This window comes from Excalfactoria chinensis, chromosome 5 (assembly GCF_039878825.1).
Source record: "Excalfactoria chinensis isolate bCotChi1 chromosome 5, bCotChi1.hap2, whole genome shotgun sequence".
NCBI classification, from domain to species: domain Eukaryota; kingdom Metazoa; phylum Chordata; class Aves; order Galliformes; family Phasianidae; genus Excalfactoria; species Excalfactoria chinensis.
Genome location: NC_092829.1, coordinates 53,868,838 through 53,887,251, shown reverse-complemented (window position 1 = coordinate 53,887,251; position 18,414 = coordinate 53,868,838). Strand labels below are relative to the sequence as shown.

The 18,414-nt window shown below is 51.2% G+C and overlaps 1 long non-coding RNA gene across 22 annotated transcripts in view; it reads left to right on the top strand.

Moving 5' to 3' along the window:
* The window catches only part of LOC140252815 (uncharacterized), a 78,822-nt gene extending 60,791 nt beyond the window's left edge, over window positions 1-18,031 (top strand). For 5 of the 22 annotated variants that reach the window (XR_011903734.1, XR_011903720.1, XR_011903732.1 and 2 more), the window contains 6 exons: window positions 14,014-14,315; window positions 14,395-14,441; window positions 14,577-14,674; window positions 14,754-15,527; window positions 16,874-16,919; window positions 17,463-18,031. This is a non-coding gene — a long non-coding RNA (uncharacterized lncRNA). Of the gene's footprint in view, window positions 1-14,013; window positions 14,316-14,391; window positions 14,442-14,576; window positions 14,675-14,753; window positions 15,528-16,224; window positions 16,376-16,484; window positions 16,511-16,836; window positions 16,920-17,462 lie in introns of all 22 variants that reach the window. The other 17 variants (XR_011903725.1, XR_011903713.1, XR_011903716.1 and 14 more) reach the window with 17 other exon arrangements.
* The last annotated feature ends 383 nt before the right edge of the window (window positions 18,032-18,414 follow it).

Genomic DNA, 18,414 nt, shown 5'->3' with positions numbered 1-18,414 from the left:
TAGTGCCTCATTAGCATACGAGGCCCCGCCCCTTTGGACTCCAGCCTATTGGGGGCGTGGCTTCATGGTTCATTAGCATATGAGACTGAGGCTCCGCCCCTTTGGATTCAAGCCTATTGGGGCGTGGCTTCAAGCCTCATTAGCATATGAGGCCCCGCCCACTAATGATACCTGTATCTAGATGGGGCGGAGCTTCATGCCTCATTTGCATACGATTCTGAGGCCCCGCCCCATTGGACTTAAGCCTATTGGGGGCGTGGCTTTGTGTCTCATTAGCATACAGTAGTGAGGCTCCGCCCCTTTGGGGGCGTGGCTTCATAACTCATTAGCATACGATGATAAGGGCCCGCCCATTTAGGCTCGAGGGGGCGTGGCTTCACACCTCATTAGCATACGGTGATAAGGCCCCGCCCCTTTCTTCTTGAGGGGGCGTGGCTCAAGCCTGGAAGGGGCGGGGCTTCAGTCCTCATTAGCATATAATAACTAGGTCCCGCCCCCTTGGATAAGCTCATTAGCATACGGCAATGAGGCTCCGCCCCTTTGGACTCCAGCCTACCGGGGGTGTGGCTTCATGGCTCATTAGCATATGGGGCTCTGCCCCTTTAGACTGGAGACTGCAGACCCCATTAAACCCTATGGGCCCCATTAAACCCTATGGGCCCCATTAAACCCTATGAGCTCTATTATAGCGCCACCTTGTGGCTGTTAATGGTATTGCAGCTCCCATTAAACCCTATGGGCCCGATTAAACCCTATGGACTCCATTATAGCGCCGCCTTGTGGCTGTTAATGTTATTGCAGGCCCCCATTATATCCTATGGGCCCCATTAAACCCTATGGGCTCTATTATAGCGCCACCTTGTGGCCGCTGAGGGTATTGCAGCTCCCATTAAACCCTATGGTCCCGATTAAACCCTATGGGCTCCATTATTGCGCCGCCTTGTGGCTGTTAATGGTATTGCAGGCCCCCATTATACCCTATGGGCCCCATTAAACCCTATGGTCCCGATTAAACCCTATGGGCTCCATTACTGCGCCGCCTTGTGGCTGTTAATGGTATTGCAGCCCCCATTATATCCTATGGGCCCCATTAAACCCTATGGGCTCCATTATAGCGCCGCCTTGTCGCTGTTAATGGTATTGCAGGCCCCCATTATACCCTATGGGCCCCATTAAACCCTATGGGCTCCATTATAGCGCCGCCTTGTGGCTGTTAATGGTATTGCAGGCCCCCATTATAAGTATAGGGAGGGGCGTGGCTTAGTGCCTCATTAGCATACGAGGCCCCGCCCCTTTGGACTCCAGACTATTGGGGGCGTGGATTCCTAGCTCATTAGCATATAGTAAGTAGGCGTGGCTTCGTGCCTCATTAGCATACGATACTGAGGCTCCGCCCCTTTAGGCACAAGCCCATTGGGGGCGTGGCTTCATGCCTCATTAGCATACTGTAGCGAAGCTCCGCCCCTTTGGGGGCGTGGCTTCATAACTCACTAGCATACGATGATAAGGCCCCGCCCCTTTAGGCTCGAGGGGGCGTGGCTTCACACCTCATTAGCATACGGTGATAAGGCCCCGCCCCTTTCTTCTTGAGGGGGCGTGGCTCAAGCCTGGAAGGGGCGGGGCTTCAGTCCTCATTAGCATATAATAACTAGGTCCCGCCCCCTTGGATAAGCTCATTAGCATACGGCAATGAGGCTCCGCCCCTTTGGACTCCAGCCTACCGGGGGTGTGGCTTCATGGCTCATTATCATATGGGGCTCTGCCCCTTTAGACTGGAGACTGCAGACCCCATTAAACCCTATGGGCCCCATTAAACCCTATGGGCCCCATTAAACCCTATGAGCTCTATTATAGCGCCGCCTTGTGGCTGTTAATGGTATTGCAGGCCCCCATTATATCCTATGGGCCCCATTAAACCCTATGGGCTCTATTATAGCGCCGCCTTGTGGCTGTTTATGGTATTGCAGCCTCCATTAATCCCTATCGTCCCCATTAAACCCTATGGACCCCATTAAACCCTATGGGCTCCGTTAAGCGCCGCCTTGTGGCTGTTAATGGTATTGCAGCCCCCATTATATCTTATGGGCCCCATTAAAACCTATGGGCCCCATTATACCCTTTGGACTCCATTATAGCGCCGCCTTGTGGCTGTTAATGGTATTGCAGGCCCCCATTATATCCTATGGGCCCCATTAAACCCTATGGGCTCTATTATAGCGCCACCTTGTGGCCGCTGAGGGTATTGCAGCTCCCATTATACCCTATGGTCCCGATAAAACCCTATGGGCTCCATTATAGCGCCGCCTTGTGGCTGTTAATGGTATTGCAGGCCCCCATTATAAGTATAGGGAGAGGCGTGGCTTAGTGCCTCATTAGCATACGAGGCCCCGCCCCTTTGGACTCCAGCCTATTGGGGGCGTGGCTTCATGGTTCATTAGCATATGAGACTGAGGCTCCGCCCCTTTGGATTCAAGCCTATTGGGGGCGTGGCTTCAAGCCTCATTAGCATATGAGGCCCCGCCCACTAATGATACCTGTATCTAGATGGGGCGGAGCTTCATGCCTCATTTGCATACGATTCTGAGGCCCCGCCCCATTGGACTTAAGCCTATTGGGGGCGTGGCTTTGTGTCTCATTAGCATACAGTAGTGAGGCTCCGCCCCTTTGGGGGCGTGGCTTCATAACTCATTAGCATACGATGATAAGGGCCCGCCCATTTAGGCTCGAGGGGGCGTGGCTTCACACCTCATTAGCATACGGTGATAAGGCCCCGCCCCTTTCTTCTTGAGGGGGCGTGGCTCAAGCCTGGAAGGGGCGGGGCTTCAGTCCTCATTAGCATATAATAACTAGGTCCCGCCCCCTTGGATAAGCTCATTAGCATACGGCAATGAGGCTCCGCCCCTTTGGACTCCAGCCTACCGGGGGTGTGGCTTCATGGCTCATTAGCATATGGGGCTCTGCCCCTTTAGACTGGAGACTGCAGACCCCATTAAACCCTATGGGCCCCATTAAACCCTATGGGCCCCATTAAACCCTATGAGCTCTATTATAGCGCCACCTTGTGGCTGTTAATGGTATTGCAGCTCCCATTAAACCCTATGGGCCCGATTAAACCCTATGGACTCCATTATAGCGCCGCCTTGTGGCTGTTAATGTTATTGCAGGCCCCCATTATATCCTATGGGCCCCATTAAACCCTATGGGCTCTATTATAGCGCCACCTTGTGGCCGCTGAGGGTATTGCAGCTCCCATTAAACCCTATGGTCCCGATTAAACCCTATGGGCTCCATTATTGCGCCGCCTTGTGGCTGTTAATGGTATTGCAGGCCCCCATTATACCCTATGGGCCCCATTAAACCCTATGGTCCCGATTAAACCCTATGGGCTCCATTATTGCGCCGCCTTGTGGCTGTTAATGGTATTGCAGCCCCCATTATATCCTATGGGCCCCATTAAACCCTATGGGCTCTATTATAGCGCCACCTTGTGGCCGCTGAGGGTATTGCAGCTCCCATTAAACCCTATGGGCCCCATTAAACCCTATGGGCTCCATTATAGCGCCGCCTTGTGGCTGTTAATGGTATTGCAGGCCCCCATTATACCCTATGGGCCCCATTAAACCCTATGGGCTCTATTATAGCGCCGCCTTGTGGCCGCTGAGGGTATTGCAGCTCCCATTAAACCCTATGGGCCCCATTAAACCCTATGGGCTCCATTATAGCGCCGCCTTGTGGCTGTTAATGGTATTGCAGGCCCCCTTATACCCTATGGGCTCCATTAAACCCTATGGGCTCCATTATAGCGCCGCCTTGTGGCTGTTAATGGTATTGCAGGCCCCCATTATAAGTATAGGGAGGGGCGTGGCTTAGTGCCTCATTAGCATACGAGGCCCCGCCCCTTTGGACTCCAGCCTATTGGGGGCGTGGCTTCATGGTTCATTAGCATATGAGACTGAGGCTCCGCCCCTTTGGATTCAAGCCTATTGGGGGCGTGGCTTCAAGCCTCATTAGCATATGAGGCCCCGCCCACTAATGATACCTGTATCTTGATGGGGCGGAGCTTCATGCCTCATTTGCATACGATTCTGAGGCCCCGCCCGATTGGACTTAAGCCTATTGGGGGCGTGGCTTTGTGTCTCATTAGCTTACGAGGCCCCGCCCACGTATGAGACTTGAAGGGGGCGGAGCTTCATGCCTCATTAGTCTAGAGCAGTGAAGCTCCGCCCCTTTGGGGGTGTGGCTTCAGTCCTCATTAGCATACGACACTGAGGCCCCGCCCCTTTGGACTCGAGCCTATTGTGGGCGTGGATTCCTAGCTCATTAGCATATAGTAAGTAGGCGTGGCTTCGTGCCTCATTAGCATACGATACTGAGGCTCCGCCCCTTTAGGCACAAGCCCATTGGGGGCGTGGCTTCATGCCTCATTAGCGTACAGTAGTGAGGCTCCGCCCCTTTGGGGGCGTGGCTTCATAACTCATTAGCATACGATGATAAGGGCCCGCCCATTTAGGCTCGAGGGGGCGTGGCTTCACACCTCATTAGCATACGGTGATAAGGCCACGCCCCTTTCTTCTTGAGGGGGCGTGGCTCAAGCCTGGAAGGGGCGGGGCTTCAGTCCTCATTTGCATATAATAACTAGGTCCCGCCCCCTTGGATAAGCTCATTAGCATACGGCAATGAGGCTCCGCCCCTTTGGACTCCAGCCTACCGGGGGTGTGGCTTCATGGCTCATTAGCATATGGGGCTCTGCCCCTTTAGACTGGAGACTGCAGACCCCATTAAACCCTATGGGCCCCATTAAACCCTATGGGCCCCATTAAACCCTATGAGCTCTATTATAGCGCCGCCTTGTGGCTGTTAATGGTATTGCAGGCCCCCATTATATCCTATGGGCCCCATTAAACCCTATGGACTCCATTATAGCGCCGCCTTGTGGCTGTTAATGGTATTGCAGGCCCCCATTATATCCTATGGGCCCCATTAAACCCTATGGGCTCTATTATAGCGCCACCTTGTGGCCGCTGAGGGTATTGCAGCTCCCATTAAACCCTATGGTCCCGATTAAACCCTATGGGCTCCATTATAGCGCCGCCTTGTGGCTGTTAATGGTATTGCAGGCCCCCATTATACCCTATGGGCCCCATTAAACCCTATGGGCTCTATTATAGCGCCACCTTGTGGCCGCTGAGGGTATTGCAGCTCCCATTAAACCCTATGGGCCCCATTAAACCCTATGGGCTCCATTATAGCGCCGCCTTGTGGCTGTTAATGGTATTGCAGGCCCCCATTATACCCTATGGGCTCCATTAAACCCTATGGGCTCCATTATAGCGCCGCCTTGTGGCTGTTAATGGTATTGCAGGCCCCCATTATAAGTATAGGGAGGGGCGTGGCTTAGTGCCTCATTAGCATACGAGGCCCCGCCCCTTTGGACTCCAGCCTATTGGGGGCGTGGCTTCATGGTTCATTAGCATATGAGACTGAGGCTCCGCCCCTTTGGATTCAAGCCTATTGGGGGCGTGGCTTCAAGCCTCATTAGCATATGAGGCCCCGCCCACTAATGATACCTGTATCTTGATGGGGCGGAGCTTCATGCCTCATTTGCATACGATTCTGAGGCCCCGCCCGATTGGACTTAAGCCTATTGGGGGCGTGGCTTTGTGTCTCATTAGCATACGAGGCCCCGCCCACGTATGAGACTTGAAGGGGGCGGAGCTTCATGCCTCATTAGTCTAGAGCAGTGAAGCTCCGCCCCTTTGGGGGTGTGGCTTCAGTCCTCATTAGCATACGACACTGAGGCACCGCCCCTTTGGACTCGAGCCTATTGTGGGCGTGGATTCCTAGCTCATTAGCATATAGTAAGTAGGCGTGGCTTCGTGCCTCATTAGCATACGATACTGAGGCTCCGCCCCTTTAGGCACAAGCCCATTGGGGGCGTGGCTTCATGCCTCATTAGCGTACAGTAGTGAGGCTCCGCCCCTTTGGGGGCGTGGCTTCATAACTCATTAGCATACGATGATAAGGGCCCGCCCATTTAGGCTCGAGGGGGCGTGGCTTCACACCTCATTAGCATACGGTGATAAGGCCACGCCCCTTTCTTCTTGAGGGGGCGTGGCTCAAGCCTGGAAGGGGCGGGGCTTCAGTCCTCATTTGCATATAATAACTAGGTCCCGCCCCCTTGGATAAGCTCATTAGCATACGACAATGAGGCTCCGCCCCTTTGGACTCCAGCCTACCGGGGGTGTGGCTTCATGGCTCATTAGCATATGGGGCTCTGCCCCTTTAGACTGGAGACTGCAGACCCCATTAAACCCTATGGGCCCCATTAAACCCTATGGGCCCCATTAAACCCTATGAGCTCTATTATAGCGCCGCCTTGTGGCTGTTAATGGTATTGCAGGCCCCCATTATATCCTATGGGCCCCATTAAACCCTATGGACTCCATTATAGCGCCGCCTTGTGGCCGCTGAGGGTATTGCAGCTCCCATTAAACCCTATGGGCCCCATTAAACCCTATGGGCTCCATTATAGCGCCGCCTTGTGGCTGTTAATGGTATTGCAGGCCCCCTTATACCCTATGGGCTCCATTAAACCCTATGGGCTCCATTATAGCGCCGCCTTGTGGCTGTTAATGGTATTGCAGCTCCCATTAAACCCTATGGGCCCGATTAAACCCTATGGACTCCATTATAGCGCCGCCTTGTGGCTGTTAATGGTATTGCAGGCCCCCATTATATCCTATGGGCCCCATTAAACCCTATGGGCTCTATTATAGCGCCGCCTTGTGGCTGTTAATGGTATTGCAGGCCCCCATTATACCCTATGGGCCCCATTAAACCCTATGGGCTCTATTATAGCGCCACCTTGTGGCCGCTGAGGGTATTGCAGCTCCCATTAAACCCTATGGGCCCCATTAAACCCTATGGGCTCCATTATAGCGCCGCCTTGTGGCTGTTAATGGTATTGCAGGCCCCCATTATACCCTATGGGCTCCATTAAACCCTATGGGCTCCATTATAGCGCCGCCTTGTGGCTGTTAATGGTATTGCAGGCCCCCATTATAAGTATAGGGAGGGGCGTGGCTTAGTGCCTCATTAGCATACGAGGCCCCGCCCCTTTGGACTCCAGCCTATTGGGGGCGTGGCTTCATGGTTCATTAGCATATGAGACTGAGGCTCCGCCCCTTTGGATTCAAGCCTATTGGGAGCGTGGCTTCAAGCCTCATTAGCATATGAGGCCCCGCCCACTAATGATACCTGTATCTAGATGGGGCGGAGCTTCAAGCCTCATTTGCATACGATTCTGAGGCCCCGCCCCATTGGACTTAAGCCTATTGGGGGCGTGGCTTTGTGTCTCATTAGCATACGAGGCCCCGCCCACGTATGAGACTTGAAGGGGGCGGAGCTTCATGCCTCATTAGTCTAGAGCAGTGAAGCTCCGCCCCTTTGGGGGTGTGGCTTCAGTCCTCATTAGCATACGACACTGAGGCCCCGCCCCTTTGGACTCGAGCCTATTGTGGGCGTGGATTCCTAGCTCATTAGCATATAGTAAGTAGGCGTGGCTTCGTGCCTCATTAGCATACGATACGGAGGCTCCGCCCCTTTAGGCACAAGCCAATTGGGGGCGTGGCTTCATGCCTCATTAGCATACAGTAGTGAGGCTCCGCCCCTTTGGGGGCGTGGCTTCATAACTCATTAGCATACGATGATAAGGGCCCGCCCATTTAGGCTCGAGGGGGCGTGGCTTCACACCTCATTAGCATACGGTGATAAGGCCACGCCCCTTTCTTCTTGAGGGGGCGTGGCTCAAGCCTGGAAGGGGCGGGGCTTCAGTCCTCATTAGCATATAATAACTAGGTCCCGCCCCCTTGGATAAGCTCATTAGCATACGGCAATGAGGCTCCGCCCCTTTGGACTCCAGCCTACCGGGGGTGTGGCTTCATGGCTCATTAGCATATGGGGCTCTGCCCCTTTAGACTGGAGACTGCAGACCCCATTAAACCCTATGGGCCCCATTAAACCCTATGGGCCCCATTAAACCCTATGAGCTCTATTATAGCGCCGCCTTGTGGCTGTTTATGGTATTGCAGCCTCCATTAATCCCTATCGTCCCCATTAAACCCTATGGACCCCATTAAACCCTATGGGCTCCGTTAAGCGCCGCCTTGTGGCTGTTAATGGTATTGCAGCCCCCATTATATCTTATGGGCCCCATTAAAACCTATGGGCCCCATTAAACCCTATGGACTCCATTATAGCGCCGCCTTGTGGCTGTTAATGGTATTGCAGGCCCCCATTATATCCTATGGGCCCCATTAAACCCTATGGGCTCTATTATAGCGCCACCTTGTGGCCGCTGAGGGTATTGCAGCTCCCATTATACCCTATGGTCCCGATAAAACCCTATGGGCTCCATTATAGCGCCGCCTTGTGGCTGTTAATGGTATTGCAGGCCCCCATTATAAGTATAGGGAGAGGCGTGGCTTAGTGCCTCATTAGCATACGAGGCCCCGCCCCTTTGGACTCCAGCCTATTGGGGGCGTGGCTTCATGGTTCATTAGCATATGAGACTGAGGCTCCGCCCCTTTGGATTCAAGCCTATTGGGGGCGTGGCTTCAAGCCTCATTAGCATATGAGGCCCCGCCCACTAATGATACCTGTATCTAGATGGGGCGGAGCTTCATGCCTCATTTGCATACGATTCTGAGGCCCCGCCCCATTGGACTTAAGCCTATTGGGGGCGTGGCTTTGTGTCTCATTAGCATACAGTAGTGAGGCTCCGCCCCTTTGGGGGCGTGGCTTCATAACTCATTAGCATACAATGATAAGGGCCCGCCCATTTAGGCTCGAGGGGGCGTGGCTTCACACCTCATTAGCATACGGTGATAAGGCCCCGCCCCTTTCTTCTTGAGGGGGCGTGGCTCAAGCCTGGAAGGGGCGGGGCTTCAGTCCTCATTAGCATATAATAACTAGGTCCCGCCCCCTTGGATAAGCTCATTAGCATACGGCAATGAGGCTCCTCCCCTTTGGACTCCAGCCTACCGGGGGTGTGGCTTCATGGCTCATTAGCATATGGGGCTCTGCCCCTTTAGACTGGAGACTGCAGACCCCATTAAACCCTATGGGCCCCATTAAACCCTATGGGCCCCATTAAACCCTATGAGCTCTATTATAGCGCCACCTTGTGGCTGTTAATGGTATTGCAGCTCCCATTAAACCCTATGGGCCCGATTAAACCCTATGGACTCCATTATAGCGCCGCCTTGTGGCTGTTAATGTTATTGCAGGCCCCCATTATATCCTATGGGCCCCATTAAACCCTATGGGCTCTATTATAGCGCCACCTTGTGGCCGCTGAGGGTATTGCAGCTCCCATTAAACCCTATGGTCCCGATTAAACCCTATGGGCTCCATTATTGCGCCGCCTTGTGGCTGTTAATGGTATTGCAGGCCCCCATTATACCCTATGGGCCCCATTAAACCCTATGGTCCCGATTAAACCCTATGGGCTCCATTATTGCGCCGCCTTGTGGCTGTTAATGGTATTGCAGCCCCCATTATATCCTATGGGCCCCATTAAACCCTATGGGCTCCATTATAGCGCCGCCTTGTCGCTGTTAATGGTATTGCAGGCCCCCATTATACCCTATGGGCCCCATTAAACCCTATGGGCTCCATTATAGCGCCGCCTTGTGGCTGTTAATGGTATTGCAGGCCCCCATTATACCCTATGGGCTCCATTAAACCCTATGGGCTCTATTATAGCGCCGCCTTGTGGCTGTTAATGGTATTGCAGGCCCCCATTATAAGTATAGGGAGGGGCGTGGCTTAGTACCTCATTAGCATACGAGGCCCCGCCCCTTTGGACTCCAGCCTATTGGGGGCGTGGCTTCATGGTTCATTAGCATATGAGACTGAGGCTCCGCCCCTTTGGATTCAAGCCTATTGGGGGCGTGGCTTCAAGCCTCATTAGCATATGAGGCCCCGCCCACTAATGATACCTGTATCTAGATGGGGCGGAGCTTCATGCCTCATTTGCATACGATTCTGAGGCCCCGCCCCATTGGACTTAAGCCTATTGGGGGCGTGGCTTTGTGTCTCATTAGCATACGAGGCCCCGCCCACGTATGATACTTGAAGGGGGCGGAGCTTCATGCCTCATTAGTCTAGAGCAGTGAAGCTCCGCCCCTTTGGGGGTGTGGCTTCAGTCCTCATTAGCATACGACACTGAGGCCCCGCCCCTTTGGACTCGAGCCTATTGTGGGCGTGGATTCCTAGCTCATTAGCATATAGTAAGTAGGCGTGGCTTCGTGCCTCATTAGCATACGATACGGAGGCTCCGCCCCTTTAGGCACAAGCCCATTGGGGGCGTGGCTTCATGCCTCATTAGCATACAGAAGTGAGGCTCCGCCCCTTTGGGGGCGTGGCTTCATAACTCATTAGCATACGATGATAAGGGCCCGCCCATTTAGGCTCGAGGGGGCGTGGCTTCACACCTCATTAGCATACGGTGATAAGGCCCCGCTTCTTTCTTCTTGAGGGGGCGTGGCTCAAGCCTGGAAGGGGCGGGGCTTCAGTCCTCATTAGCATATAATAACTAGGTCCCGCCCCCTAGGATAAGCTCATTAGCATACAGCAATGAGGCTCCGCCCCTTTGGACTCCAGCCTACCGGGGGTGTGGCTTCATGGCTCATTAGCATATGGGGCTCTGCCCCTTTAGACTGGAGACTGCAGACCCCATTAAACCCTATGGGCCCCATTAAACCCTATGGGCCCCATTAAACCCTATGAGCTCTATTATAGCGCCGCCTTGTGGCTGTTAATGGTATTGCAGGCCCCCATTATATCCTATGGGCCCCATTAAACCCTATGGGCTCTATTATAGCGCCACCTTGTGGCCGCTGAGGGTATTGCAGCTCCCATTAAACCCTATGGGCCCCATTAAACCCTATGGGCTCCATGATAGCGCCGCCTTGTGGCTGTTAATGGTATTGCAGGCCCCCATTATACCCTATGGGCCCCATTAAACCCTATGGGCTCTATTATAGCGCCACCTTGTGGCTGTTAATGGTATTGCAGCTCCCATTAAACCCTATGGGCCCCATTAAACCCTATGGACTCCATTATAGCGCCGCCTTGTGGCTGTTAATGGTATTGCAGGCCCCCATTATATCCTATGGGCCCCATTAAACCCTATGGGCTCTATTATAGCGCCGCCTTGTGGCTGTTTATGGTATTGCAGCCTCCATTAATCCCTATCGTCCCCATTAAACCCTATGGACCCCATTAAACCCTATGGGCTCCGTTAAGCGCCGCCTTGTGGCTGTTAATGGTATTGCAGCCCCCATTATATTCTATGGGCCCCATTAAAACCTATGGGCCCCATTAAACCCTATGGGCTCTATTATAGCGCCGCCTTGTGGCCGCTGAGGGTATTGCAGCTCCCATTAAACCCTATGGGCCCCATTAAACCCTATGGGCTCCATTATAGCGCCGCCTTGTGGCTGTTAATGGTATTGCAGGCCCCCTTATACCCTATGGGCTCCATTAAACCCTATGGGCTCCATTATAGCGCCGCCTTGTGGCTGTTTATGGTATTGCAGCCTCCATTAATCCCTATCGTCCCCATTAAACCCTATGGACCCCATTAAACCCTATGGGCTCCATTATAGCGCCGCCTTGTGGCTGTTAATGGTATTGCAGGCCCCCATTATACCCTATGGGCTCCATTAAACCCTATGGGCTCTATTATAGCGCCGCCTTGTGGCTGTTAATGGTATTGCAGGCCCCCATTATAAGTATAGGGAGGGGCGTGGCTTAGTGCCTCATTAGCATACGAGGCCCCGCCCCTTTGGACTCCAGCCTATTGGGGGCGTGGCTTCATGGTTCATTAGCATATGAGACTGAGGCTCCGCCCCTTTGGATTCAAGCCTATTGGTGGCGTGGCTTCAAGCCTCATTAGCATATGAGGCCCCGCCCACTAATGATACCTGTATCTAGATGGGGCGGAGCTTCATGCCTCATTTGCATACGATTCTGAGGCCCCGCCCGATTGGACTTAAGCCTATTGGGGGCGTGGCTTTGTGTCTCATTAGCATACAGTAGTGAGGCTCCGCCCCTTTGGGGGCGTGGCTTCATAACTCATTAGCATACGATGATAAGGGTCCGCCCATTTAGGCTCGAGGGGGCGTGGCTTCACACCTCATTAGCATACGGTGATAAGGCCACGCCCCTTTCTTCTTGAGGGGGCGTGGCTCAAGCCCGGAAGGGGCGGGGCTTCAGTCCTCATTAGCATATAATAACTAGGTCCCGCCCCCTTGGATAAGCTCATTAGCATACGGCAATGAGGCTCCGCCCCTTTGGACTCCAGCCTACCGGGGGTGTGGCTTCATGGCTCATTAGCATACGGGGCTCTGCCCCTTTAGACTGGAGACTGCAGACCCCATTAAACCCTATGGGCCCCATTAAACTCTATGGGCCCCATTAAACCCTATGGGCTCCATTATAGCGCCGCCTTGTGGCTGTTAATGGTATTGCAGGCCCCCATTATATCCTATGGGCCCCATTAAACCCTATGGGCTCTATTATAGCGCCACCTTGTGGCCGCTGAGGGTATTGCAGCTCCCATTAAACCCTATGGGCCCCATTAAACCCTATGGGCTCCATTATAGCGCCGCCTTGTGGCTGTTAATGGTATTGCAGGCCCCCATTATATCCTATGGGCCCCATTAAACCCTATGGGCTCTATTATAGCGCCACCTTGTGGCTGTTAATGGTATTGCAGGCCCCCATTATACCCTATGGACCCCATTAAACCCTATGGGCTCTATTATAGCGCCACCTTGTGGCCGCTGAGGGTATTGCAGCTCCCATTAAACCCTATGGTCCCGATTAAACCCTATGGGCTCCATTATAGCGCCGCCTTGTGGCTGTTAATGGTATTGCAGGCCCCCATTATACCCTATGGGCCCCATTAAACCCTATGGGCTCTATTATAGCGCCACCTTGTGGCCGCTGAGGGTATTGCAGCTCCCATTAAACCCTATGGGCCCCATTAAACCCTATGGGCTCCATTATAGCGCCGCCTTGTGGCTGTTAATGGTATTGCAGGCCCCCATTATACCTTATGGGCTCCATTAAACCCTATGGGCTCCATTATAGCGCCGCCTTGTGGCTGTTAATGGTATTGCAGGCCCCCATTATAAGTATAGGGAGGGGCGTGGCTTAGTGCCTCATTAGCATACGAGGCCCCGCCCCTTTGGACTCCAGCCTATTGGGGGCGTGGCTTCATGGTTCATTAGCATATGAGACTGAGGCTCCGCCCCTTTGGATTCAAGCCTATTGGGAGCGTGGCTTCAAGCCTCATTAGCATATGAGGCCCCGCCCACTAATGATACCTGTATCTAGATGGGGCGGAGCTTCAAGCCTCATTTGCATACGATTCTGAGGCCCCGCCCCATTGGACTTAAGCCTATTGGGGGCGTGGCTTTGTGTCTCATTAGCATACGAGGCCCCGCCCACGTATGAGACTTGAAGGGGGCGGAGCTTCATGCCTCATTAGTCTAGAGCAGTGAAGCTCCGCCCCTTTGGGGGTGTGGCTTCAGTCCTCATTAGCATACGACACTGAGGCCCCGCCCCTTTGGACTCGAGCCTATTGTGGGCGTGGATTCCTAGCTCATTAGCATATAGTAAGTAGGCGTGGCTTCGTGCCTCATTAGCATACGATACTGGGGGACTACCGCTCCTTTCTCCCCTCGAGGCTTTTCATCGAGGGCTACGGGTTCTCTCGGTGTTATAGGTAGGAGCGAGCGGGACGGGGCCGTATTGTCCCAGCCTCGGCACGGCTGGGAGTGCACGGGTGCAGCCACGCAAGGACTTCTGAAACAAGTTTTTTTCTATTGCAGGCCGAACCAACCGCCCGAGAAGGGTTTGGCGGGTGCCGTGGCCCCTTCCTCTTCCGCCGACAGGAGCGAGCTGAATATTTCACCCCTTACCCTTTATTTCTATTTTCAGGCGTCGAGGACAGCTCCATTCTTTCCAAGAGAGACAGCCGAGGGAACCGGTACGTCCTGAGCTCTGCCTACAGATAAAGGAAGAAAATCCTGTAGGTAAAAGGCTTGCGAATTCTAGAGGTACTGAGGTGGGAGGAGATGTCCAAGATCGTCGTTTTCAGCGGCAGCATAAGCATAGGCGTCTACAAGGCTCAGCTCAATCTTCTCTGGAAGCAGCACATCCAGAGGGCTCCTCAAGACATCCCAGGACGCGGAGGAGACCATCTCCCGGGGAGCCTAGTGCAGCGTTTAACTCCCCTTTAGGTCAAGAAGCGTTTCCTAAGGTCTAGGGTAAAGGTACCGAGTGGCGACGGTAGGATTTTTTTTGTCCTTCTGTCAGCAGGGAGAAGAGAGTATTGCAGTCGTCAGGATAAGCAGCTTGGAGATGTGGTAAGAGAGCCCTAAGGTATCCCCTGAGCATTCTTTTCCTAGAGCTTGCTGGGCTCTGCCTATGTCCGCCGAGGAAGCGGGCAGAAGCGAGCCCTCGAGAGGTTCGTATGGCGTTTTTTGTACTTTTTGTTACAGGCAAGGCGGACGAGGAAGGACGGAGAGCCCAAAGGAGCGCAGCCTTCAGCGCGGGAGGGAAGAAGAGCCGGCGTCACGTCCCCGGGTGGCACGGTGTGGTGAGTAATGGGCTGTCTGGAGAGTTTGAGTCCTCTCTTCTGGGGTTGTTTAAGGCTTGTCTTTATTCTTTTTTCCCAGGGTGAGCAGCGCAGCAGAGCATTTGGCATGGAGGGCGGGTGAGCCCTGCGACCCGGCTGTTGCAGCGGTTCCTCTGAAGCGGTTGGAGCAGTTTGAGGAGCAGAGGTAGCACTGCATCGGAGCACCTTCACGGAGTGAGGTGTGTCCTTGTTTGTTTAGTGTGTTGCTTTTTGGTGTTGGGGACTTTATTTTTGGGTGATGTTGTTTAGAGCACTGTCGGTTAGTTAGTGGGTGTTTTGGTGTTGGTTTCACTTGGTGTTTTTTGTGGTTTTTTGTCTGTGTTGGTTTGACTTTGTTCAGGGGGGAGAACACTGCTTACACTCAGTGACTGTTCTGGTCGCTTAGTGTGGGCTGTGTTCTCCCCCCTTGGAATAATGCTAGAGAGCCGGTTTTGCAGTATCTTTAAAAAGATAATTTTTTTTCTTTTTTGCGGTGGCCCCCCGCCCCCTTGGGGGCGGCCCGTGTGCCCCTCCCCTGTGCCCTCTTGGTCCCTCCCCTGCCCCCTTGGAGCCCCTCCTCTGCCCCCTTGGGGGCTGCCCCCTGAGTCCCCACTTGGGCCCTGCCCCTTGGGGTCTCTCCCTTGTCCCCTTGGGGCCACCCTCTGAGTGGGGTGTGTGGGGAAGAGCCCCTCACTGGTGAAGGGGTCTCTTCCTTGGGAGCCGGGGTGGCTGCTGTGTGGTGGTGCTCTTTGCCCTCAAGGAAGGAGCTGGAGTGAGGAGGAGCTGCGTTCTGTGTCCTGCTGAAGAAGACGACTTGGTTTAATTCAAGCCTCAGGTAAGATCTTTTTGAAACAACTCTTGCTCTGTGCCTAAGGGGGTCTATGGGGATTTCCTGTTTACAGAAGTTTGGTTAAGGGGCTGAAGGTGAAATATACTGAGATGCATGCCTCAGGCATAAGTCCTGTATGTGCTATGAATGGTTTACAGTATCAACAATCTAGGTAGGCTGAGTGGTTACTGAGGAGGGAAACTGCTACTCTGTTCTCTGTAACATTATTGCCATATCCTCTTAGGGAGAAAAAATAAAACCTAACAGGCAAATAAATAGAAATGCTTGTGAAAGCTGTTGAGCTCTCTGAGGCCAATTATTTGTATCAATAATTATATCATTTATCAATAATAGTATATTTTACATAGTATATATTATAATATATAATATATGTAATTATATATCAATGTATATAATTATATACTAAAAAAATGTAGAAAACTATCTCTCTGTGAGCAGAGTTTGACTCTTTTTAAGAATATTACTAATTGCCAGATGGGGGACTTAAAAATATCTGAATTAGTGAAAAGCTAGATCTCCCTTAATAGCGTATGTCCCGCTTCATATTTTTACTTGAGCCAAACTGTGAAGAAGAACTTCAGGATATAACTCTGTTCTTCTCGTTTCAACGTGTACCTCTGAAATAGCGATAACTAAGCTTACTTCTGTGGTTCGGGAAGAGGGTGATAATTCCTTTTTGCAGAATTATTGGCTCGCGAACGCTTTTTGGCGAGATTGTTTCTCCTGAGAGCGCCGCCGTTCTGCATTGCGTTTGAGATCTGGGACGCCCAAGAATATCTGCCCCCTAGCGGAAAGACTAGGCTTAGCTATCTCCAGGTTTTGCGGTGAAGCGGGTACCTGTCTGTCTCTGACTTAAAACAACAGAAAATCAGTGCTTACCTCAATAAAAAATGGATGAGCTCTCTAATTCTGTGCTTTGGTCTGGCTTCTTTGCTGCCGAAGGTTTTTATCTTGCGGAGTGTGAAGAGGTAGAGTAATGATCCCTTAAGCAATTGGCACTTGGCATTGCATGTTCTGTAAAAGAAAAAGTGAGACTTAAATCAGTAACAAATAGTTTCACAAGTTAACTATGGCAGAGGGACTGTGCATTAGACTCGCTTTGCTCAGTGTATATATTGTTGTGGCTCTGTTTCTGGAGCAGTGTTTCATGAACTCGGTATGGTTTTCTGGGCTGATGGGTGGGTGTGCTGTCTCAGCAGCAGAGTGGTGGTGATTGCCTTGTTTTAAAATAAACAAAGAAAAAAAAACTTCTTTCCTGATCTTCTTCTGATCTTTCCTTCTTTTTTTTTTTAAGATTAGATTACTGTGAGCAAACACTTGTTTCTCACTAGGTAAACTGAGCTAGTGCTTTGCTGCGTGACCCTCTGCATCCAACAGGTAATCTAAGTTAGTTCTTGTTAACCTTTGTTCCAAAGTGAGACTCAGCTTTAATGCTAACTATACAAGTACACTATGCTCTGCATTGTGTACTTTAACAAGAGTAATGGAACTGCACTGGGGTTCTGCCATACATGATTATACTACACACAAGCATTTTCATCTTTATGTGACAGTCTGCAATTATTAATATTTATTAATTAAAATATTAATATTAATTAATTAATAAACACTTGCAATCACTTAATGACCTATTTATGCTGCCACTAAAATGAAACATGCTAGTAATTTGGCAGTAAAAGAAGAGTCTTAGTTAACTATGATGCTTCTTCCCTAATGACTTGACTGCGACAGAGTTTCAATGAATTAACAGGTAATCTTACTAGTACATGATGATTTAAGTGGGCAGTTGAGGCATTGGTTTCTGTGATAAACAGAATGAGAGGGTTATTTTGCATAGGGATGTCTTAAATGAATATTACTGAGAGAAAGGTTATGGATAAACAAATCCACTAATTCAATGAAATTTCTTTCTCATTATAGAATTACAAAGCCAACATGAGCAGAAGGGACATGTGACTCCTAGCGCTGTGTGAGATGGCCCTGACTTCTGCTGTTCTGGCTGAGAGCGGCATCCGCCTGCTTTGTGAACCGTGTCAGCTCTGGGCTGTGATTGCTGCCTCAGGGAATCCTGTTATGATACCTCAGCCCTCTTTAGAGCATGATTTTTCTTCATCTCCAACCTGTACTGTCTACTGTTTGGATCCCTCTGCAGAGTCTTTCTACCCCTGAGGAATCTGTGGCTCCTCCTAATTCAACATAATTGGCAAATGTACTGAATATGTACACCTTTGTCTCCTGTATCCTGATTAATTACATTAAGACCTAAGGGAACTACTTCTGCAAAGAAGCACCTGGAGTCTGCCTCCAGCCTCTTGCATTCTGATTTCATTTTAGCAAATACTTGAAACCTCTTTTTTATGTCTTTAAATGATTGGTTAGCCATTAGTTTGTCTGTTCCTACACATTAGTTTATTGACTCAGTGTATTAGACAGCTGAAATTAATGGATGTATTGCTCTACTGGTGGAATGGAATAAAATCTAATAAATTATCCAGAATTTTGACATTTTTACTATCTCTGTCTTTTCACAGATCACATTTTCTACATACTAACATTATTAGTGTGTAGCCTGCCATTAATAACAAGAATGGCTGAGCAAAAATGGTGGGTTGCAGCTATAAAGCTTAAAAGTACAAAAAAAAACCAAACACCACCACCTTCCACACCATAAAAGTGCATGGGGTCATAATGTATTCATAAGAGAGATTCCAGACTTCAAACCAGTCCTTGCACTGTCTTTCATTACAAATGCAGGTACAAACTCTCCCTCACCTCACTTTACCCCAAGGGCCAGACTGTATGATTGTATCCCTCTGTCAGCAAAGACATAAAGGACTCACTTTTTCTCTTTTTTTTTTTTTTTTTTTTTTTA